This window comes from Centrocercus urophasianus, unplaced genomic scaffold, assembly GCF_019232065.1.
Source record: "Centrocercus urophasianus isolate 14NV4802_14NV808 unplaced genomic scaffold, USGS_Curo_1.0 seq_16, whole genome shotgun sequence".
NCBI lineage: Eukaryota > Metazoa > Chordata > Aves > Galliformes > Phasianidae > Centrocercus > Centrocercus urophasianus.
Window position 1 is genome coordinate 7775547 of NW_024884711.1, and position 24658 is coordinate 7800204.

General features: G+C 44.4%; 2 protein-coding genes across 4 annotated transcripts in view; one reads left to right on the forward strand and one right to left on the reverse strand.

The window, feature by feature from the left end:
• POMGNT2 (protein O-linked mannose N-acetylglucosaminyltransferase 2 (beta 1,4-)) overlaps nucleotides 1-21915 on the reverse strand; it is an 85863-nt gene extending 63948 nt beyond the window's left edge. For 2 of the 3 annotated variants that reach the window (XR_006168532.1, XM_042817121.1), the window contains exons 1-2: nucleotides 21761-21915; nucleotides 5200-5339 (exon numbers count right to left, since the gene is read on the reverse strand). The gene's annotated coding sequence lies outside the window, so the exon portion shown is untranslated. Of the gene's footprint in view, nucleotides 1-5199; nucleotides 5340-13817; nucleotides 15100-21760 lie in introns of those variants that run through there. The other variant, XR_006168531.1, reaches the window with a different exon arrangement.
• A 399-nt stretch (nucleotides 21916-22314) lies between these two features.
• The window catches only part of SNRK (SNF related kinase), a 38252-nt gene continuing 35908 nt past the window's right edge, over nucleotides 22315-24658 (forward strand). The window contains exon 1 of the mRNA XM_042816953.1: nucleotides 22315-22368. The gene's annotated coding sequence lies outside the window, so the exon portion shown is untranslated. The remainder of the gene's footprint in view (nucleotides 22369-24658) is intronic.

Sequence of the window (24658 nt, forward strand, 5' to 3'; positions counted from 1 at the left end):
AACCCTTTGAAAGCTAAACGGAGCATCCGTAGATAGCACAGACTCCACAAGATGTCTTCAGTAAACCTTGCTTCTCAAGGTTGAAGAAGGTCTATATAAATCCCAATGAGCCTTGCACCACTGGCATAGATCTCTAAAGTAACAGGCTCTGGCACTCCTGAAGCTGGCTTTAGCATCACTCAGAAACAGAGCCAGGTAAAGTCAAATATCTTCCAGTGGTCTCTCGTGATCATGTATTTTAGTGCCATCTAAAGCAAATCCATGGCTGAGATTATATATAAAAGAAGACATTAACGTGTTGGCCCATGGGCTCACCACACAGCATCTACACCACCAAAATTCCTACGCAGATGCCCCAGCCCCAGTATTTAGGTACTTCTCTGATGGGAGAGCAAGGTCAGAAGTGATCCACTGCCCATGTGTTGATGCTGCTAATGTGGTTGGATGCAGCTTTTCTATTGCTGGGGTTAGGTAAAATGAATTACTTTTACTCTGTTACCCACCCCAATAGTTGTACAGCAAGAAGCTCCTCCGCAACACGGGAATCCCAGGCATAATTTCCTCTTCTAAAAAAGTACAAATATGCATGCCCTAGATACATGCTGTAGCTACCAAATAACAGGTTCTATCCCAGAGAGGTGCTTTCCACCCAAAATGAAACAGAGCCACTTGACATGATTTGTTAGGGCAGTCAGAAGCTGTCAGGAAGTTCTGCTGCAACAGTTATGAAAAGGAGACTGGAGGAGAGCATGGTCATGGCCAGCTTTGCCAGGCAGTTCAACATCCCAATTCCTAGCTCCCTGTCTCACCCTCATGCTGCCTTTTTAGAAATTTCTTTACAAACTGCATGCAGCTTCAGCTCTTCTTCATGATGCTGATGCTGTGCACTTGCTCCTTTCACAGTGCTCCCCCTGAAGTTCTCCTGTATTTGTGTCAACATGCACAAAACAAACGATTCCCAAATTTCTGCATGCTCTTTCTCTATAGCAAGCTAATAGCCTTCTCACTGCCACCAGCACTCTGATAAGTGTGAAATACCACTGTTTTCAGCACAGAAGAAGTGGGAATTAAAATGGGGAACCCTACTGTTCCTTAGCAAATAGCTGTCTCTGTGCAATGTTTGCATGTTGTGCCGGTCTTTCACATGCAGCAAACAGTGCTGATGTGTACGAAAGCCCTTCGTGAAGTCAGTGGGAGGAAAACCCAGCAACAGTAACAAGAGCTTGGCATCACTTTAGTCCCATCTGAGCCCTGTTTTGATACAGTGGGCACTGCCAAGGCTCTGCCTGCCTGCTCTGCACAGACACGAATGGCAGCCTTTGATTCCCGGGTGGCACTGGCTCCAGCCCTTTGCTGTGGCTTTGAGACACAAGTGCATTGTAAGGGCCTGGCTGCAGTTCTTAGGAATACCAGCACTCAGGGCTCTTGGAGCAGCTGCATCTTTATCCTTAGCATCTGAAAACCACTTGTATTATTAAAGTGGAAGATTTCAGAATTGGCACTTCCCTGTAACCACAGGTATTTTAAATATTTAGCAAAATAAGATAGCATTCCGGAATCGTTCTTATGGGTCCTAGGCAGCTCTTAGGCAGGAGGCAAAAACCCAGAGTCAGCTCTGTGAGAAGTTAGAACTGGAAGCCATTCCTCCCCTCTCTCAGCCAGGACACAGACACCACGCTCCCTAAGCCACAAAGAGTCCTCAGCAAGCGTCCTCCTTAAAACTTTTCATTTACTTGTTGCCAGACTCATAATCCACTTGGGGTTCATAATGCAAAGTGGGAAATAATTGTTTGGGGAAGTGGCTGGCTGGTGAAGCTCCACTGGTGTGAATAACCAGCAGGATTACAGGGGAAGGTGGCCGCCTGGCAGTGGTAATGGGATGCTGAGCCTTTAACTATTAGATCAAAGTGCAAATGTGTCCCACAGCGGTGCTGATTCATGCTCTTGGATGTCCTGTGGAAAATGTACAGCTCATTCCAGCTCCCTAACTCACCAGAACCATTGAAACAAAGGCGTTGGAGCCCCTCACAGACCGAGACGCCTCTGTTGTTTCTACTAGAATCCCATCTACACCTTTGGAAACCTGACCTTAGGTGGCTCTGCCACAAGGGCCACCATTGCAGCTGACACATGCTGTCTCAATTTTTGGCCAAGGACAGAGAAAGCACGAAGACAAGAATCCGATTTTAGCACTCTTGTCAATTATTTATTCATGAATGCTGATTTATTCATCAAGATGTCTGCCTTCAGCTGTGATTTAACAGCTTTGCTAAACATGGTGTTTCATTTAAGTAACAAGGAACTTCACTATGGTCCTTCATTTATCTAATAAACACCAGCAGGGGTCCTTATTTAATAAGGACTGCAAATGGACTGATCTGAACTCTAGCTTTCTTAGACAGTACTAATAGGATAGATTAATTTCCTCCACCGCAGGAACAAACACTAGGACAAGCATTATGAAAAAGTCAGGCTAACTGATTGTCATCTCCAAGCCTTCATATCTATTTAGGTGGTCGTGTTACAGTAACAAACAATTTAATCTGTACAAAAGACAGATAATGGACAGGGAAAATGAATGCCCTATAGACCTTCCTGGCCCATAAATGTCTGCCACTTGATTGCCAGAAACTGTGTGGAACCACAGTTGAAGGACCCAGCTGTCCCTCCCACTTCTATATTCGTACTGAACGGAAAGCAATTCATTTATTGGTCAGAGACAATATATCACAACGATCCCCTATTTAGATAAAAAATAAAAGCATTTCTACATTCACTCAATGATGAATCACTAGGACTTTACACAGAGCAATAGTAACATGCTGCAATGAAGACTTGCTGCAATGTTGGATATGGCACAGCAAGTCTGAATCGTGATAAGAAATTCTTAGTCCAAGCAAATTCACTCTTTCAATTGAAGAGTTTCTACTAGATGTTGCTCTTGCACGATAGAATGGGTGATGTTGTCCCGGCAGCTCCAAAAGGACAGAATGGATAGGGGTCAGTATACCTAGACAGTACTTCAAGAGCTAATAGGAAATTAAAAATTATGAGCAAGATCATCTGATTTTGAGCAAGTCACCACGAACTAGAATCAGCAGCCCCAGCTCTGCTGCAGCCTCTCTCCTTGAGTCCACGCTGCGTGGGCAAAAGTTTGCCAAGCTCTTTTCTCAAAAAGGGACTAGCTACACTGAATGGCCTTAAGGGGGTAGGAAATACTCAGACAACCTGCCCAGCAAGCTGATGAGGCTGGATAGAGATGTGGGGAATAGCAGGGAGCTACAGGTGGTCACCTCTTAAGCTGGCCTTAAGAAGATGTCATCCATGACTGGGCTTGGTCAAAAAGCAGCAGCTCAGCCACGTGTGAAAACACCCAAAGCCATATACTAACTTGCTTTTTTCACTGTTGAGGTGTTTTATTAGTGAATGCTACAAGTCTGGAGGAAGGACCATGGAATGGAATGAAGTATGTACTGACAGTGAGCACACACAACAATTTGCTATGTATTTTGCATACTTTTTTAAGTGCCAGTTTTTTTTCTTAGTATTTTTTTTTCCAAAACTTGGCATTTTACCATGACAGCTTTACAGTGAGACACCGGTCCAACATGCTGACATTGACTAACAAGGCATAGCAACAACCCAGCCCTTTCACATACTTTATGAGTACAATGTGTTACTGTTAAGCAATATTTGAAGAAATACAAGGCGAAACAGTTCCCAGGAAGATCTGGATTCTGTCTTCATGCAGCCACAGAAATATATGACAGAAGAATAAATCCTAATAACACTGCTGATGGCTCACCTAGCGAGGGAAAGGCTGTGAGACCAGAGCTAAGAAATGCCACACAGAAGACTGTTGTCCTTGCTCTTTGCTGTTAGTTTGCTTTACTTTTGTAAGGCAGGAGTCATTTGGTAGCACTGAGCAGCATAGTAGGGTGAGAAGTTTGCTTGTTTGTCACCCAGTAAAAAGAGAGCAGTTGCAATTCTCACTCAAGAAAATGTTGAGCCAATGACGTGCATTAAATGGGGCCGAGGTGGGCAGCACATGCTTCTGGGACCACTCTAAACCCCAAACAAATGGCCCATTGGCACTATTAAAGGTCTCCAAATTTCCTAAATAAAACAGTGCTAAATCTCTGGAAATGGACAGACAAAGGACTCAGCTCAATCTCTGCTGACATATAACCCTTCCCTGCTGCTTTGCAATACTTGTGCCTTATGCAATTTGCTCAGCTTTCTCCATCCCCCCCTTGCCTTGCTCAGAAATGGAAGTATTCTGCTGGCTTGTGTGCTGCAGCAGCTGCTCCTCTTGACATTTCTGCTGCAGGCTGGGATACAGACCCTAGGAATGAGCGCTAATGAAACAGCTAATATAACCCTTCCTCTTCTTTCCCAATATTTCATGTGAATTAGATATTCTAATTTAATCAATTGTTCCTCTGAGAAGTCTTCCAAGGTTAGCAGAGGTTCAAAAATAGTTTGAAACAGTAACAACCAAACCAAGAGTGCTTCAGGCTTTAATATTCTTTCAACAATTTCTGCTGTTTATTACAAAGGAGTGTGAAGGCAAATGTTATTTCCAGCAGGTGTCCTGCAAGGAATGTTGGACTATTAGTTATTTGCTCCCACCCTCTAGATGGGCATCCAGGCAAATAGAAAGCTGAATTCTAGCACCACACATTTCCAGGATGTAGCACAATAGGAGAGTGTGATTTTTGGCCCATGGAGTGCATTTGCAGCTCAAAATGTTTCAGGGAGGAAGTGTCCTCACCAAAATGAATTGTGATGCATTTATATGATAGAAGATCCAATCTAAGGCTTCATCTGTTGAAGAGAGAAACAGAGTGCTGTTTTCTGGATGGGAAAATGAATACGGTGATAGCAATCTGGAATGAGGCTTACACTTGGCAGGCAATTTCTCTAATGGGACTGCAAGAGCTGCTCATTAGGAGTGTGTTAATCACAACCAGTGACCACAGAAGTCTCTGTGAAGATAGCCTCCATTAGTTCCCATCACAATGAAAATGCACAGTCCATGCAAACATCCAGGTTGCTTCAAGCTTCACTGAGGTCACTGGCTAACAAAACCATCAGCATCACACTAAGCAAACTTGACAAAATAAGAACAAAGCTGAATGCCAATCAGTGAGGTCTGGGAACAGATGTCTATCTCAAATTACCCCTTTTGTTCATTACCTGAAGAAGCGTGGGACACTTGGTTAGTAGAAATTGCAAATGCAGTCAGGTATGCTCTCAGCAGTGACACATCCAGTTTGAGTTCTGGTTGTATTGTGCAATAATTTCTTTAGGGATAGGTATGTCACAGTTACAATTAGCTGGAAAAAAAAAAAAAAAAAAAAAATAAATAATTGACATACACACTTCATCTCAACAACTAGAAAGTGTTCATTCCTGGCAATGGGAAGAGACGGCAGCCAGCTTGTCCCAGGTCATTTTACAGCCCTATTTTTAATCAGCTGTGTTTGCTCCAGTGGAAGACATGCTTACTGCAACTGCTTCACCTCATGCCTGCATACATTTTCTCGCCCCGATTCTAGCATAGCCTGCAGGGAGTTTAATGTGGGCAAGTTGCATCATGCAGATTGCAGAGGCACACAACAACGCTGCTTGGCCAGCTCCACTAATATCATCGTGCTGCATACTGATACTGCTTTTTATGCATGTATTATTTCTGATACCAGGAACAGCTTTCCTACCACTAACTCAATAAGCAGAATATTGATGGGATGTAAGATTTAACCCATGGTGAGCATTTCTCAGTGTATGCAGCCCTGGTGGAGGCTTGCTGCTAGGTTGCCATGGACCTATCTTCAAGGCTGGATTGCTGTAGACCTGTTTTCCACCACCGGCCTTTTTCTGTATGCTGATGCCCTTTATCCATATAGCTAAACCATGGGCTGGGATCACAAATAGGAATGTAATCAGGGGTTGCAGCAGTGAATATCACGAACCCCTGAACAGAAGTGAGGTACAGCCCATGGATCCCACAACCTCTCCCCAATTGTCACTCTCTCAGCTTCCTCCCTGAAACGCATATTTCCCTCAAGAGCCAGTATTGATTCCTCAGGCTCAGCCCGTAGATTATAAATATCCTCCATCTCCCACATTCCAGTTATCATTTTGTGAGAAATCTGAGGAAACACAGAGACACAGCTAGATTTTATGTAGTTCTAAAACAGCTCATTAAAAACTAACTGAACATAAATGCTCTCCAGGCCCCAACCCTTGCTGAAAAATGGCTTTCCTCAGCCTGTTGCTGTTCTGCTTACGAGTCCACCCGTAGCAAGAATGGCAAACAGACAGTTCAAGGCACATTTGCTGCAGGAGCTGCCCCCCTTGATACAGAGCCAGTCCAGCCCCTTTCCCACCTGCTCGTGCTTTTCTGTGCATCTCCTTCAGGCTTCCCTCAGGAGACTTTTTAAACCCTCTATTACCACCTCTTCATCTTTGCCCATTTGCTGGCAGCTCTGCAGATCTCTGGCTCCTGGAAATAGGGTACTGGTTTGCATTAGGAGGTCAGTGGAACAACACACAGCACACCACTCAACAGTAGCAGCCCAGAAAGCCTTGGCACTTTTAACATTAGGAGATGCCACGGCTGTAAACCTCTGCAGTGCATTTATAAGGCTGTCTCATGCTGGATTTTAGGGAGCAGTCTCACAGCAGGGAAGCAACCATTTTCTCTCTCTACTCCTGATAAGCAACAACTGATAGAAATCTCCTTGGGACTTTTGTCAATGGAAAAACAATAGCATGTACAAGTGCATCAGCTTGAATGGGCGCAACTTATTGTGTGTCACCTGCTTCCCAAACCCTGCTGGAGTGGTGGGGTTGGGCAAGTGCACCAGAACCCAACATACATAGAGACGAGAAGGAAGTGGATTTGTTTTTTCCTTCATCAATCTACATCGTTTTCCCACTGGGGAGGATGGAGCTATGGAGATGGTGTGACCAGCAGCTGAAGTTTAGAGCTGCTCTCCTGGCAGCTGAAGAGAGCTCCGTGAGCATACAAATGCTCTCACATGAACCTTCTAACTCATTGGAACAATTTTGTTGTTTCTTTAAGAGTCAGGTTTTGCTCTATCACTTACTGAGCAGTACATGATCCTGAAGATTAGGCTGTGAGCTAGCCAACAAGTCAGACAACCAATAAATCTGATCTCCCCAGCAGTTCTGGAGGTGGAAGAAACTTCAAAAATGGGAAAGAGGGTAAATGAAGTCAGGCCCATTTCCCAAATACTAACATTGTTATTTGTGTGACTTGCCTCAAAAGCAAAAGGCATTAAGAAAGAAGGGACAAGTTGCATATTCTTAAAACTGAGAAAGCTTAAGTTTTATTGTGATAGGAAAAAAAAAAACTGCTCTGTGCTTTGAGCATCCTGCAAGATAACACCTTCCATATGCCAACTACAGACCATCAACATAATTTGTTGTTACAGTGTTTTGCTAAATGTGTTTGTCCATCCTCTTCCAGCTCCAGCTGTAAAGGAATTATTTTTTTCATATGCAATCAAAGCACATCTCATTATGCTTATATGGTAGCAGGCTGCTCCTCAATCTTACAATGAGGTTTCAGTAGTTTAAACAAAACTCCAAATTTACAACTGCTCATTGTGAATGATTGAAACATATTTCTTCATTTGTCAGTTCCTGCAAATCAGTCATTATGAAATCAGAAATTCATTGCAGAACATAGTATTGTACACTATGGGAAATGTTCCACAACCAGCAAAGCATACATAATTGGTTTAATCTGACTTTATTTTCTAAGTGTCTTCTTCTTTCCTCTTTTAGATTCAGGAATGAGTTGTATTCAGGTGCATATTTCGTATTTTAACAGCTTGGAACTGCAAAGAAACAATAGCTTTTCTGTGGAAACTGAAGCCAAAGGTCAGCCTGCCTAACTTTGGGATACGGGCCAGGTCTTATCTATGTTTTTCTCTCTCTCCTGATATCACTCTCATTTTGGTGCCAGGAATTAGGATACTCATCTTCTCTAGGTAAACATCAATTTCTAAAAAGGGGAATATAATTGCACAGAAGAGGCTATGACAAGCCTTGGGATTAGTGAATGCCTCCTAATTGAGCTTCAGTGAAAGCGGCAGTTCTGGCATTATTTTTATTCACCTTGTGGAAAATTATTGGAGCATATTTCATATAATTAGGATCAAGAATGGATTTGGCATCACTTCCAGCAAATGCCCCTGAACACTAATCTGGTTTATTTGGCACCACTGCCAAAGCTTCTCTTGTGGGGAATACAATGACAACAATTAACCTGGCAGTGCAGAACAGCAATGGGAAGTAGGAAGCTGTGTTGTCTTTTATCTGCATGTAGAGTGAATTGTGCCATCATACAAAACAGAGGAGCAGTGTCTTTCAGTGTCTTTAATTTATTTTTTTCTTCTTTTTGTCCTTCCAGAAGTGTTCTAAGGAGTCTTATCTCTTTTTCTTTTTTTTTCTTTCTTTTTTTCCCATCTAACTCAAACATCCACATTTTCCTGCTGTCCTGAACAAATGGGTACATGGGTCCTATTTAGAGTAGCAAAGTATTTTAAGATTTCTGGGTCAGGTGCAGTGACAGTTTATCCACCCATAGACTTGCTTCCTTTGAAGTAGTCACAAAGTTGGATGACAGTGCAGTGAGAGGGAGGAAAACCAGCCCTGCACAGTTGGTTTGCAAGGAAGATGTTTGGAAGAGGAGACTTTCACTACAAGGAAGACAAAGAGATTAGGTATTAACCTCGGAATTTAGATACTGCAAAGCTCAAAGGACTTAGAGAGATTTACAGAGGCACAGGAGAACTTGATAGGAAGAAGAAGCAGAGTGAGAACCAGCTGGAGAAAGGACCGAGAAAAACCCTTCAGGGAGCACTGTGAGAGGAATCATAGAACTCTTTGGGGTAGAAGGGACCTTTAAAGGCCATCCAGTCCAATTCCCCTGCAGTGAACAGGGACACCTACTGCTACATGAGGTTATTCAGAGCCTTGTCCAGCCTGACCTTGAATGTCTCCGGGGACAGGGCATCCATTACTTCTCTGGGAAACGTGTGCCAGTGCCTCACCACCCCATGTGCTCAGGACAGCTTTGACTGAACCCTAACAAGCACTGTCAAGTGTTGAGAAAGTTCAAGTGGGGAAATATGTATAGCTGCCTCTTGATGGTGAAATTTGGTTTGTTTGGTTCTGCTAGATGGATATATTTCCTTTGCCATATCTAAGATCATCAGAAATGCCTACTATTTTGACTCTGACCCTGGCAGTAGGAAGTTCCACTTCAGCAGATTCAAGTGTGGTGGATCTGTTTAGGAATACTCCCCAAACCCGCTTCCTTGTTTCTGCCACTGGCAAGGTGAGCAAGCAAGCCTGCAGCATCCAGCCTGCAGCTCAGGCAAGGATTTTGCCTAAGCTACTGAGCAGCCTGAAGGCATCAGCTGTGGACTTGGATCATAGGATTTCTATAGAAACTCTCACTTCCTCCGGTGCAGAGACAGCCAGCAGCCAAGGAGGAGCACGAGAGAGGGGATGAGGAAAATGCAAGTAGTGCAACGTGCAGGGGCTTGGAGTACCTATGAAGACTGCAGGCCCACTGCAGTGAGCCCAGGGCTGAGGTCCTGGTGGGAGGCACACCACAAGCATCTGTAGATCACAGGATCAAATTTCAGTCCCATTATTAAAAGTCCTTCAAAACACAATGGGGATGCTGTTAGGTCTACGCCCATCCTTTCCAAAACCCTGGGAAAACAAGAGACTGGCAGCCTGTCCTGCACATCAACATCCCCTCCCCACAGCCCCCAAACTGCCTCGAGCAATGCCAACGCTAAGAGCTTCTCTTTGAAAGCATTCTTCCCTGGCTTTGAGCTCCAATCTGTGCTCTGTTTTTTTCTTTGACAGTAGAAAAGGGATGCGGTAAGTAAATCCCGTGCAAGCTGTTCACACTGAAACCAACAGCTGATCCTGTAAAATTGCTGCTCCTAGAAAAACGCTTTTTAGGTAGCAGCCTGCAGCTCCCAGGCTGACTGGAGATGCAGCCCTAAGTCTATCTTGCTGTGTCAGTTCAGCTGCAAGGTAAATTTTTTCTATCCTATCCGCAAAAATCTCACATACAAAGGAGAGAGGAGCAAAGAGCAGGACAGAATCACAGAATTAAGGTTGGAAAAGCTTTCTAATATCACCTAGTCCAACCCCTAACCCACCCCACCATGCCCACTGACCACGTCGCTCAGTGCCACATCCACATGGTTCCTGAGCACTTCCAGGGACGGTGACTGCACCTCCCTGGGCAGCCTGTGCCACTGCATCACTGCACTTTCTGAGAAGAAAATTTCCCTAATATACAGCCTGAACTTCCTCTGGCACAACTTAAGGTCATTCCCTCTTGTCCTATCGCTGTTACCTGGGAGAAGAGGCCAATCCCCTCCTTACTACAACCTCCTTTCAGGGAGTTGCAGAGAGTGAGATAAATGGCAGCGGCCATATGTGGCTGGTCCCTGTCTTCCCCATGTCACTCCTGCCTCTGCCCTTTGCTCATACTCCTCAGCACCTACACTTGAGAGGTGACACAGTGTTACACCCCATGTAAGGGACATTCTGAGTTGCTGGTTTGCGTGAAATTACAATTTTATTTCTGTGGACGGGTCCTGCTGTACCATAGTTTTAAGCTCGGAGGATCTTCGATTCATCCCTCAAAAATCGTGGATGCCCACTTTCTGGCACCTAAGTTTCAAAAGTCTGGCCTGAATCCTTGATGATCTCTCTTATCAGACATTGCACAGCCCTCAGACCAGTGATGGCTAATACACTGTCTATGCTATGTATGTAGTAGTACGTAATATTTCATGAGCAGAAAATGAGGTGTCATCCTTAACCATGAATTTTCTTCTCTTTTTTTCTAAAAATCCATGTAATAACATTTAGCACGGCTTAAATGTGCACCTCACATTTTCAGCCAGAAATATTTTTACCTCACATTAAATTTCAAGTTGAAAAATGGGGATGTTCTCTGTCAGCACAAATAGAAGTGAAAGATAATAAATCACTGACTTGTAAACTGTTCCTGAGAATCAATAAAATGTAAGCAGCTACAAAACAGAAGGTAGAAATACATTAAATATGAATGATAAGAAAGAAGAATAAGACTGAAAAACGATAAGGCCACGTATTTCGTTACAGGAGACAGATGTGATAGAGGATGGTCCTGGGCTGGTAAGAGAGGCTCTTCACCAAAAAAATCATTTGACTGTGTATCCCTGTCCGCTCTCTCTCTCTAATGGAGATAGAATATATCACAAGAGTGTTGACAACTTTTAGAAACTTTACACATCACTGATTGCAAATGAAAAGGTAATGCATTCTACACATGTTCTGGCTCTTATCTCTCCTCCAGGGGAAAGCATTAAAGCCTCAGCCTGCCATGGAAAATGTAGTATTCAGACATCTGTGACCAGTGTGTGTAGAAAAGACAAGATAAGGTGCATATCAAGCCTACATCTGTGACAGGGGTCCCAGAGTCTCTAGAGACAGATGAATGAATGCATATGAAGACTGACTGAAAACATTCTAATTAAACCTTTGCTTTTCCCAGCAGTATTTGCTCTTTGGTAAATATTCTGTTTTGAAGGAAAAGCTTACCAAGAAAATTTAAACCAATATCCAATGCTTTTTTTTATCCTTCGTTTTCTTCAAAGAAATAAATAGCCTATTCTTGAGTAAAGATACTGTGTATACAGTAATGACTCCTTGGAGAAAGTTCAGCTTGCTGGTGCAAAGTAGTAGACAAGCTGTTATGGTTGCAGGATGACATTAGGAGCATGGGCAGGGAGAGAGACCTGGATCTTTGGAGAATAACAAGTCCTGAGTGGTAGTGGACAGATAAATTGGAGCATAGGTAGCTGTTGGGTGAACAGTGGCCTGCTGATCAACATAATAAGATGGATATCAGCAGTACCAGGCGCGAGCCCAACACGGGCTGTGTAGATGAGATGAATAAGGGACAGTTTCAAGGCTTCAGAGGAAGGCTCTTGAGTTTTACTGCTGTAAGTACAATCAGCTTTGTATGGCCAGCAATTCATTTTACTGCTTTAGAAACTGAAGAATAAAAAATGCAAATGCACCTTTGATGTGCTGATTACTTTGGGATGTACTAAGCCATGAACAGTGGCACTAATGAAATGTCTCCTGGGTGTCTTGGAACGTTGTGAGAGGACCCAGGAGAGGTTCCCTGGGAAACTGGAGATGAGCTCCAAAGCATGTGCAGGCTTGGCCAGCTGACAGCCACTACGCCGCACTCTGAACATGGCTGCTAGACGGAATGCAGTTCTGAGAGCAGCTGGTAGGACTAATTGTGAAAAGTCTAAAGGAGGGATACATTGGGATACATTTGTTCCCGGTTGCATGAACGTTCAGAGAGAACATTCTAGGAGAAAGAAAAGACCGATTGCTGGTTGATCCAAAATGAGGGAGAGGGCTGAATAATACTTTCAATTAATCTAAGTATTGATCTTAGTCCCAGATTCTGCTGGCCTGAATTCCAGCTAATCCCCATGCCTGCTGTTTCCCATTGGCTGGCACCCCAAAGCTTCTAAGTAATTATTTCAGGGGTCTGAGCAGAGCTCTGAGCACAGAGGCACCTGTGTCTGCCAGTGTTAGGCACTGAGCAGGCAGATTTATGTGGATTTCAATCCAGAGGAAACTGGGCATTAAGGCAAGACTGTACCTCCAAGATGCTCGTAATGGAAGATACCTACAGACCCAATGCTTGTCCTGACTCCTCTGCGCCAAGGTCACCTGTCTACCAGCTCTCTCAAAACTTGCTCTTTTTCTGTATTGCAGCACCTCCAAGCCCCATCCTAAAGTGGGTTTGCTCTGAACCAGTAGAATCACAGAATGGATCAACTTGGAAGGGACCTTAAAAACCCCCCAGTTCCAACTCCCTGCTCTGGGCAGAGACATCTCCCACTAGATCAGGCTGCCCAGGGCCCCATCCAACACAGGGCCTTGAACGCTTCCAGAGCTGGGGCATCCACAGCTTCTCTTGGGCAACCTGTTTCAGCATCTCATAGCCATAAGAATTTCTTCCTTATATCTAATCTAAATCTACTCTTCTTCAGTTTAAAGCCATTACCTCTTGTCCTACCACTACAATCCCTGATGGAGAGTCTCTCCCCAGCTTTCTTGTAGGGCCTCTTTAGGTACTGAACACTGCTATAAAGTCTCCTTGGAGCCTTCCCTTCTCTGTGTTGAACAATCCCAGCTCTCTCTACCTGTCTTCATACAGAATATAAAGAAAAGACAACCATAACATTTGCTCTCCTTGGCAGCATGATTCCCAAATCTTTGCTGATCCTTTCTCTCTTCCCACAAGAAATGAAGACCTTTGAGAAAGGACAGAACAGTGGATTTTCCCACGAAATTACATGAGGTGTGACACGACTGAACTTCTTACTAGCCACCTTTCCCCAAAAGTCTATTATTGGAATAAGATCCTGGATCTCTCAAAGACTGCAAAGCTGTCGTAACAGTATTCAAAACTCTCCATGACTCAGCAGTGAGTCCTTCCCAGTGACCTGTAGATCAGATATCCTAAAGATCAAATATCTGGGGAGTGGGGTGTTTGGAGTGGAAAGAATCTGCCAGGTATGAACTCTAGTGAAGTTTTACCCATACTTCAGAAGAACTGCTGTTCCTAAACTCCCATTTCTTGTTAGAGATAGGGCAGACAGGTGTGGCTTTGACTCCAGCACAAGTCATAAATGCATTGAGCAGCTAGATTAGCATAATTGCTTGCCTCGTCATCTAGCATGCAAAGTGCAAAAACAAGTACCATAACAGTTTTATTACATGTACATGCTTGTGTTTTCTTGGGATGCAATAAAACAAACAGGTCAGTAATTTTAAAACAAGCAGTAAAATACTAAACTATTCAATGAGTAATTTAAAGCAAATGGTGAGAAAATGGTATCCTCAAGAAACTTCTTCTAAGCTGAGTTCCAATTACAGCTTATGGATATGTGAAAGAAAAGATAGGAAAGAATGCATTTTCAGTCAAAACGGCTTACATTTAGGTTTGCTTTATTTTTGTTTCGTTATGATATATACTTTACCATAATTATACTCAGCAGTATTAAACCATCAGGTGTGATTCCAACTGGAAACGTTCTAAATGGGTGATTGCTTGAGAAATGTCCCCACCCCTTCTTAGTTCAAGCAACAGATGAGGAATGTACCTCTTAAGGAGAGTATTTGGTTCCTGCAAATAAGATTGCAGAGTTGCTTCTAAAGAGCTTACATATTAGTGAATTGTAAGTGTTTTAAATACATTTCTAACAATTTACTTTCAGAGATACTGCATAAGATGGTAAGTTCATTAGTAAAAACAAAGAAGGTAAAACATCTTTGATGTTACAGCAAGATGCACCCAGCTGCTAAATGAAGCAAAATAATCTGTTGGGGTTTGTTCCCTTTACAGACAGCATGCTGTGGATGTGAGAGCGAACAATGGGAGCTGTGAGCAAGATGTGACTGAAGTAGTCTGTCAAATCCTCGGTTTGATTTATAATAATAGGGTTACACTGACATGAAGATACAACACAGCAAAGCACATATTCACTATGAGTAACATAGGCTCACTTATACATTACAGTACTATTAAATAAATAGCCTTGATCATTTTCTAAAATATTTCTAGAATGAATGCGGTTGTAGTGCGATGGCACAAACACTGCTTTGCAGGCAGCTATCAAACAGGGAGAAACAAAATTCAAACCTAAAATTAAAGGGCTCTTTTTTAACTTGAGTTTCCAATCTTCTGACTGATGGAGAAAAGGGAGTTGAAATCTCAGACATTCCCCTGGTTTGAGTCTAAGAAAGGCTAATTGTAGTTTTTCTCTGGAACAGAGAATAACCAGAACAGTGGCTTCTTGATACAACTTGCTCTGTTTCAGACCCCAAATAATCTGGTTTCTTTTGATTCTCTGCAGGATTGTTTGCAGGAAAAGGCTGGGTACAACTTCAAGAAGATGTCAACATTGTTTCAGAGATGTCAGCAACAAATCCATTCCAGCTATAAAATTGTTTCTGCAAGAACACAGAGAAATCCGTGCATTTATCTTGAAGACAACTCTTTCAAACAAATGTTCTAATTAGGAACCACAACATCCTATTTCTTTTCTAATCCTCTAGTTGTAAATGGACAACAAATGTCGTTGAGCAAGAGAATGTCATTGTCTAAACATGGAGATGGAATTTAAAGTTCTGCATTCAATTATGTTTGGGGGTTTGCCTTTCATTTCCAGTTAAACCTGGAGATTTTGAAAAAATGTGGCTCCGTTATTGCTTCTCTTTTTTAAACAGTGAGAATGTTAAAGAACTTATCCAAGCTGCCAGTAACAGCATGGAGATCATCTAAAACACAGCAAACCTCTTGGTTGTTCAAATAACTGTGCATTGTATGAACACAGATATTTTGCATTGTCTGTTTCCAGCTGCTGTATTACATGACAGATCTTTTAAACTTGAGGTTTCTGAAGTCACATTTCTATTTCCTCTTTCCTTTTTTTCTAAGATACATTTGCTGTGAAAATGGTTCTTTCCTTTCTTAATCTCTCACAGAGACCTCAATTTCTTGCACACCTACTCAGCAAAAGCCATTATAAAAACACTGCTTTTCTTTTCTTTCCAGCCTGAATTGAGAAATTCTATACACTCGCTAGCAACTCTGTAAATCAGAAATCTGATAAATTAAATGCATACCGTTCTTCTCAGTCTACATAAACAAGACTGAGTACAGAAGACTGAGCAGAAAAAAAAACCACCCAACAAAGTAGAAGGACCATCTCCTGAGATTTGAGACACAGGCCAGACTGGAGTTGAGCTGTAGGTGGATACAATTTCCACAGCGCTTGTAGGGAAGCACAGACCAGGGCTGGAGCTGCTAATTCTTTGCAATGTGTGCAAAGTTTGTTAACACTGGAGAGCTGTGCTGCCTTTCCCTCTTCAGTCCATGGGATGAATTCAATCACGCTGCTGTAACCATTTGCTTTTACTGCACTAGCAGAGGTCATTGTGCACTACAAACAGATGTGAAGGTGAACACGGCATTCATCAGAACACTTCACCCTCCCTGCAAAAAAAGCAACAACAACCAACAAGCCCAAAATCGTGGACATGAATTTTTGAAATGTTTCATTTAAAAATGAAGATGTTGCACTTGTGAAAATGGCACCACTGGCCTTTCAGGTGAACTTCAGTTACTCCATGGAAACACATCTTGCTGTGTAAAACATGATTACTGCTGTTCCATGACTACAATTGCTCTCAAAGGTGCAATTCTCAAGCTTTCCTTCCAAGAATTGGCTTATTTTTAAATCTGTGACATTACTCTGTTGAGAAGCATTTTTACAGGTCTTAAGCTATAGGTCCCCACATTAAATTGTGTTATTTTTCACAGGACACTGTATGTGATTGGTTATTCTTCTAAGTGCAAGGAAAGAACTGTTGCAGTTTAACCAGGAATGTGTATTCCTAAGGATCCCTCAGTAGGTAATGTGTATTACATCAGACTTAAAATAAGTAACAAGGATAACGCTAAAATGGCATTTAAACACTTGCTTCTTTGGTCTTTTGACATCTACTGACGTGGCACTGTGGAATATAGGTCACATTCTAGCCATTAGCACTTACCACTTCTGTAGCAAATGTTGGAGTTGAGTAATTTGTCAGCTGATCAGAATTCTGATTTTAACACAAATCACTTGTGTACCTTTTCCTTATGGCAGCATTCATAAGACTGCTTTCATGTACTTCCTACCATTCAAAACCCATGCTTAATAAAGCAATTAAAAGAATCCTTTCTGCCTTTTGTTTTCAGACATAGATTTGTTCTTCAGAAGCCTAAGGACAATTTTTGTAGGACCTGCCTTCCCTAGGTCCTCCAAGGCCAATGCTGCATTCTTTATTCTTCTGCCCTGGCAAGGCAGATGGGAGATTTTCAGTATTTGGTTCATATGAAGTCTTCACCAGCCAGCATGACACCTGCATGAAGAAACTTAGCACCATGCTCCATATTGCAGCCTCACCTTTCCCTCTTTCTTGAGTCAAACTCATGATTACTATGAAGTTACACATTAGCGCTGAGGACACTTTTCTTCTGGGACTGACTCACATTTTCTCACTCCAGCTCTCCTGGAAGAGTTACTGGGAATTCCTAAATAACTTGGGCCAAGCCCAAAACCACAAGTGAAAAGGAATGCAAATCACCAACCTTAGAACCACTCCTAACTCTACTGTGTTTAATCAGTTTATCACCTAAAACACTAATGGCATGTCTACAGACCTTGTTTCTACCTTCCCTTGCAGACTCATACCTTTTTATCCTTTCCAACTGAGGCACTGTGAGGCCACCTCACAACTGACTTCATTCGCAATTCCTATGCTTGATTTTCTTTGAACATCCTGTTCCTTTCCGAGTGAAGTGGGAGCTTGTGAGCTGTGTCCTCAACTCACAAGAGCTAGACGTGGGACAAAGGTATCAAGGGAACAGCAAAGTTTCTACACTACTTCTATGCCAAGCAGAACTCAGAGTCTGGTATTTTTGTTGCCCTTGCCTGGGTAAGTCAGATAGTGTTGCATCCCAAGATTGCTCTCCGTACAAGGGCTGCCTGCCCTGTCTCCTGCATTGTTGCCTCTACTTTATGTGTCACCAGCTGGTTTGGCTGCCTTGCTAAAAAGCAAGCAACACATGAAGGGATACAGTATGTGCTTCCTTCAACGTGGACAGCAACTCTAATAGTCCTTGGCTCTGGTGGGAATTGCTGTTTGGGCGTTTGAATTCCATTCCCCTTCCTGGATGGAGGAGAGACTTTTGTAAAGACCTGTATTCCAGAAGCAGTCTAAGGGCTGAGCAGAGGATGGTAATCACTTCCTTTGATCTTCTGGCCATTCTGCTGGCACAGCCCTGAGTGTTGCTGGCCACCACCACTGCCTGGAGCCTTCTGGCTTGGGTTTACCCAACCACACCTGGAACCCCCATTTTGCAGATCTGCTCCCCACCTCAGCAGCCTGCAAGGTGTCTGTCTGTCCCAGGTACCTTCTGTCCTGTCTTAATTTCACAAAGTTCCTGTCATCCTGTTTCTCCACTTTAAGACCTTCTGAACAGCAGCTTGACTGCATTGACTGATCCCAATAAGCTGCTGTTCTCTGCAAACTCTATGAGAGGGCACTCTGTCATCTCTAGGACAAGGACATGAAACAGGGCAGGTCTCAGGATAGAATATTATGGTACTCTGCTTGCTATTAGCCTCCAGATAGAGCACAGCCCCTTAGCCACTGTCACCTGATGCCTATTATGTGACCAGTTCTTTGACACGTGGTTATCCATCTGTCCAGATCACAGTATTCCAATCTGGAGACAAGACTGTGGGAGATGGTGCCAAAAGCCTTCATAAAGTTAAGGTAAATGATATCAACTGCTCTCCCCTTGTCCATGCTCACTCATTTTATTATAAAAGGTGATCAGGTTGGTGAGACAAGATTCAGCCTTGGCAAAGGAATGCTGGTTATTCCTTGCTGTGCCCACACGTGTCCCAGGAGGATCACACGGGCTGTAGTGAAGCTGACCAGTCAATGGTTTCTCTTTGGCTTTTTTTCAAGATGAGTACATCTGCCTTTCTACAGTCTCTGGGGACCTCCCTTAGTTTCCATGACCTTTCAAAGATAAACACAGACCAGCAGGGACATCAGGCAGCTCCCTCAGCATCCCCAGACACAACTCAATCAATTCTATGGATGTTTATGCATTGAGCTCTCTGATGTAATCACTGATTTGATCCTCGTTTATTCCTGGCTGTTTTCCTTGAATCCAAAGCACATAGACATAGGAGACTGCCAGTAAGTCTGAGGCAAAGCTGGCTTTGAGTATCACAGCAATACCTGTTTCCACTGTTACTAGATCATTTGCCTCATTCAGGAACTGGCCCATATTTTCCTTTTTCAGTCTTTAACTATGGAAGCTGTGGCAGAAGCTTGTCTTCTTGTCCTGGAGGTCCTTGCAGATCGCAACTCTAGCTCAGCTCTGATCTCAGAAAATAGACTGTATGTGATTCCTCTGGACGTCTATAGCAGTTTCTACTTCACCTCAGAAACCTGAGTTCGCTACTCTGATGATAGAAATGTACTAGACTTTCAGATGTAAGCACGGAGACTATTAAGAAATGTAATAGCTGAATGTCCTCCATAACTTTCAGTATAAATTGTACTCTCCTGTATCTGTCCAAAGGCAGCTGCTTTGTTCTGCTTTGTCAGGGAAACTGTTAATAATTTAATAATGAAAGGGAATTAATGAGGCCTATGGATTTGAGCCTCACGCTCAGATTATCCAGTGTCTAATGAAGTGTGAATTTTGACTGAAGCTTTTTCCACCCTGAGGGGAAAAAGCCACTCTCATCCATGCGGGTTCTCCTATGACTAATAAAGGGTGAGATCACACTGCAGCATTTGCTTTACAGGGAGTACAGGTAGGGTTACTCTCTAGTACCTAGCCCTAGTTTTATGGCACTTAAGAAAACAGGTAATTCTGTAGAGATCTACCTCTTTAGATTTGACCAGTTTGTTAGGAGTTAGTAGGGAGAACAGACAGACGAAGACTGGTCCAAAGTCTCATTTGCGTTGAAACATCCCCAAATTTTTCATTACTTTGCATTTCAAACATCTCAGCGGAGAGGTGCAAAATAATTTACATTAGGTATTAGCCTAATTTTTGAAACAGGGGAACTGACATGACTCATCTTTTGAAAAACACATCCCTTCTCACACGTAGTAGAGCAGACTAACAATTTCACGTGTATTTACATACTCCATGCTTTTCACAGGTGACTTATACCCTCAGCACCCTACATAAAACAAGGTTCCTTCTAATGTGAGCCAGTAAGACTCCTGTAAAAACAAATACTGTCTACCATTTTCTGTCTACAGTAGAAGGCTGAATTTAGCAAAAAGGAATGTTGTCTGGTCTGATTTGGACGCATACACACCATGAGCAACCTCTCAGATACTCAAGGCCATTGCTGTCATCTTGCCTAGAAGAATACACACAGGCTATGACTGATGGATGAGCTGCGTTTTTGCTGTGGCTTAACTAACGCATATTACTATCTCTTAAAACCAATGTGGAGACAAGGCACTGTACTCTTATTGTGAGGTAAACCAGTTGAGGACAACCAAAATCAGAGCTATGCTGCTGACCTCCCCTAGCTGCAGCTTGTCTGACTTCACAGGCATGTAGCTTTCACATTAAATTTTCACCGCAAAAAAAAACCTCACAAAACCAAAACAAAGCTGCCCCTGAAGTCAAAGCCCAGTGAAAATGACCACGTATGTGATGGCAAATTTATGTTAGCCTGGTGGGGGAATGATACTGGTCTCATCCCAGAAGCATGCAATGTAATGTAGACAGAAATAAAACTGGCTGGAAAAACAGCAAACTAGCAAGTGCTGAATTCCAGCCTACTGCAAGTGCTAGACTCCTTCCAGTCCCTGTCATCTCCCCTTAAGTGTTGCGTACAGCCTTGACCTTCTCATTCTTTTCAGACTCACATATGCATAACTACAAAGACACACCCCTTTGAATAAAAGAACTTTCGTGTTATACAGTAGTGACTCAAAGTACAGTAACTCACATTAACAATATCAAGGGCAAGAATATTCACTTTTCTCTTTGAGTGTATCCTTTTCCACTCACCCGCTCACCATTGTAAGCAAATGCACAAAGGCACTGAGTGGTTTAGAACCTGAGTAAATCTAAGTGTGATACTTCATGTTTCAACTCAACGGATAACGTGATTTCTAAGAAATAATAAGGAATAAAAGCAGCCTTTTAGCCCAAAAATTTTGCAAAGGGAGAGTTAGTAGCACTGAACTGAAGATTCATGATAACTTTAATATGTATACAGTCTTTCTAAGATTCTGCTTTCTCCAAGATGCAAGTGAAGCATACAGAAAAACAAGTGAAATTATAGCTCTTTTAAACTAGAGAGTGAAATAAATAATCTAGGCTTAATTTTTACAGAATGGGAGACATTTGGCTCCATCTGGATGTAGCAGGCTCAGAAATCCCAGTGATGCATTTTGCACACCTTTACAAATGAAGACCTGAGAAATCAGGGGTGGTCAGGTAGTCAGAGACAGCGGGCTGGCCGTTGTCATCTCTTACATCAGATGTGTGCTGCAAACCCAGCAATCAAGGTCAGCTCAATAGCCCCAGCTGTGCAGCATAGCATGGGCTATTCACGAAAGGGCAATCGCTGAGTTTTGTCAAAGCATGAGGAAAACAGAACGGCATTCACCAGACATTTGCTTAAAACTGGGCTTCAGTATAATAAAGTTCTGTATTCTGTCACTCGACATACCTTATGCATTTTCTATCTGAGAAAAGCTGACTTTGACATGGGCCACTTTAAATCCCTTCCCTTTCCTGGCTATGCAAAGAGTTTCTTTCTGCGATCTCTGGAAGAAAGTCTTAACTTATCCCCGATACTGAGCGACGGCTTTGCTCACAACCTTTAGCATGTGGGAGCTGCACCGCACTAAACGAGCACGTGCTGCCCTCTGAAATACGTGCACAGCCGCACCCCGGCCTATTTCCTCGTGCTTCCCGTTCCCCTCACTACCCGTGCTTGTACCCCAACCCCACCACCTAGCGCTCCGGCCCTTCGACGGCACGGGGCAGCTGAGGGGCGCTGACCTCGTTGGCTTCACTTTTTCCTCAGCCTTCTCGTGGTAGTCATCAGGTTCCCTTCTTCTTGCGGCCATTTCCACTACCCGTGTTTAGAAACGACAGCCCGACACGAAAGGGAACGAGCCGGCCCCGGGAGCCGTCAGCCGCGCACGCCGAGCCGCTCGCTCCCGCCCCGCTTTCTCCTCAGGCGGCCTCACCCCGCCCGACGCGCCCACCCTCCCGCCATTGGGCCGCCGTGACGCCAATCGCACCGCCTCCCTTCAGCGCAGGCGCGGTGCTCCCGCCTTCTCGGGCTCGCGCGGGTGTCCGTTGGCCCCGCCCCCACCCTCGCCCCCCCGCCTCTCCAGCTTTCCGCGAGCCGCGGCCGTTGTTGTCAGTCGCGTCTGGAAGCCGCCGCAGCGGTGCGGCCCTGCTGAGCGTCCGTCATCCCGCCCGGCGCGGGGCGCGAGTTACCGCGGCTGCCCTCCCCGATCCCCGCGGCCCGGCCGAGCTCCCCGCCGCCGTCTCCGAGCCTTTATCTCTCGTCTCGCCGCGCTCCCCGTTCCCGCGGGCGGTCGCGGCGGGCGCTGCCCATGCGGAGGGCGGCGCGGGGCGCGGCGGCCCGAGGAGACGCCGTAAGTTGCCGGGCCGCTCTCGGGTGGGGCCGCGGGGACGGGGCCGGCCCGGCGGGGTGCAGCGGGTCTCTTTCGTCCTCTCCCTCCGCCTTGTCGCCGCTCCCGTGGCGGCCCGGGCCCCGAAGACGGGCGGCGGGGCCCCGAAGGTCGTCGGTGCGGCGGGGCCGCGGGAAGGGGGCCGGAGGGGGAGGGCCGTTGTCGCGGGGCCGTGCGCTCGGCCCGATGTCCCCCGCCGGGCTGCGCCCTCCGTCCCCGCCGCGCTGCGCCCTGCCCGAGCCCGCGGGGTCACCGCGCGGAGAACGGCGCGGTTTGCCCCTCCGCCGCCCTGCCGGCACCGCCTGGCATTTTCTGTGGCTCGCGGGGGGGAAATAACGAACTGGAAAGCCATCCGGTTCGAGAGCCCGTCCGGTCGCGGGGTGTTTGGGAAATGACAGTGCGTCTTGCCTCTCGGAACCGGGTGCGAAGCCAACAGGTTTGTGCGGAAAGCGAGCCGGCGTCTTGTGCCGGGAGCCGGAGCGCGAGAACGAAGGCGCGAGCGTCCCGTGTTCCTCCTCCGTGCTCCTATTGCTTTTGTCGGTGCACCTATTGCATTGAGTGTGCCGCCTTGGGGTGCTGTGCGAATCGGTTGGCTAAGTAGGTGAGTCCCGGAGAGATCTCTGTGCTGTCTGCTAGGTGCCCTGTGGACATCCAGCCAGCTGGAGCTCCGCAGGTTCAGTGTACTTCTGCAGATGTTTGCGGTCGATTTAAAGGTTCAGGGGTAGCTAAAGGACAGCTGCGTGTGGTATGTTTGTCTTTATAAGTCGGCTGAATGAAGTATTGAAGGACATCCGCTAGGGAAAAGCTAGCGTTGGCCTGAGGATGGTTGGAGACAAATGTGACCTATTTTTGCCTTAGGTATTTTTATTGGGAAGTGATGCTAGAACTCCTGTTCTAGGTGGAGAAATCTTTAGATGGGGATATAGAAATTAAAAAAACAAAAAACAAACAAGCAAACAACAGCTCTGGGTTTTTGCTTATGCATGGACTGTTTTTTGCCGATCACCTTGCTTTCAAGTGCTGGTTATGAGCAGATATGCAAAGAAGTGGTTTCCTCAGTGGTACCATTGCAGTTCCTGGAACAGCTGAATTGTATTGTGTGACTTAGAGCCATCCAGCATGAATGAATTGCAAGCAAATCTGCTTACTCCTGCCCTCTGTAGTGCAGTCACTACTTAGTCATATAGGCTGCTCTTTGGAGTTGTTTATTCTGAATATACTTAGATCTCCTGGCTCTGGGAATGGACCAGTTAATGAATCTCAGCAAAATGAAATCTATATGAAAGTGTTTACGAGCAAATGATGGTTATGCTAGAATTAGGCAGCTTTTGCAAGGCATGCACCATTAAGAACTGGGTTAATGAGTGTTTCTTTTTTTAAGTAGCTGTAAGCACATCACAGAAAGTGGGAATTCAGGTGATAATTGTTTTGGTACAATTGCTTGGAAAGAAGGAACATGAAACAAGCTTAGAAGAATTAATGGTCATTGCTAACTAATGCAGTTAGGTTTTACCTTGTGAAATGTTGAAAGGTCAATTTGAATAGATTAGTACCTGTCCTTTAACTTGGTGTCTGAAAAATCCAAATTTGGGAACTCAACAACAGAAGGTAAGGGGAGGAAAGTCCAGTCTTGTCTCACTTTTTTCTTGACTATTCTAAATGGCCATGAAAGGAGTAGAGTGGTGGTGCAGTGCTCCAGGTGACTGGGAGGAGAAGTTAACCTGAATGCTGGGCAAGTGCTTGGTAAGCAAGGCATCTTCTAAGGCAGGGCGATCATCTGACTGTCTTGAGTGAATTTTGTGGCCCACATATGAGGGTTCTAACAAGAACAAGAAGGGGAAGTTGCATCTTAAATTTAGGGATAAATTGTCTTAATAAATGTGAAGCAAGGAGGAACAGGTTGCCTTTGCTCGTGTGTTTTTTAGGTACCAAAATTTCTGTACAGGTTACCGATGTTCCTTGAATTGTCTTGCTGCAAGAACTAATGTTCCCATATGGTGTGGGTGGAGTGTCACAGTCACTGTTCCCTGTTGTGCTGTGGATGCATAGTCTGTCTGCCTTATGATTATTTTAAATAGCATGTTAAGACTGTGCATGTGAACATGGCTTTGCAGATACCTGTCTGCTTGCAGTAGTCATCTTCCTCATGCACTCTTCTGACCAACCTGGTCTCTTCTAAGGTCCTACTTCTGTACTTTCAGTCTCATATTTGAGTCATTTTGCAGATCTGCACCTTTAGCGTATTGCTGCCCTT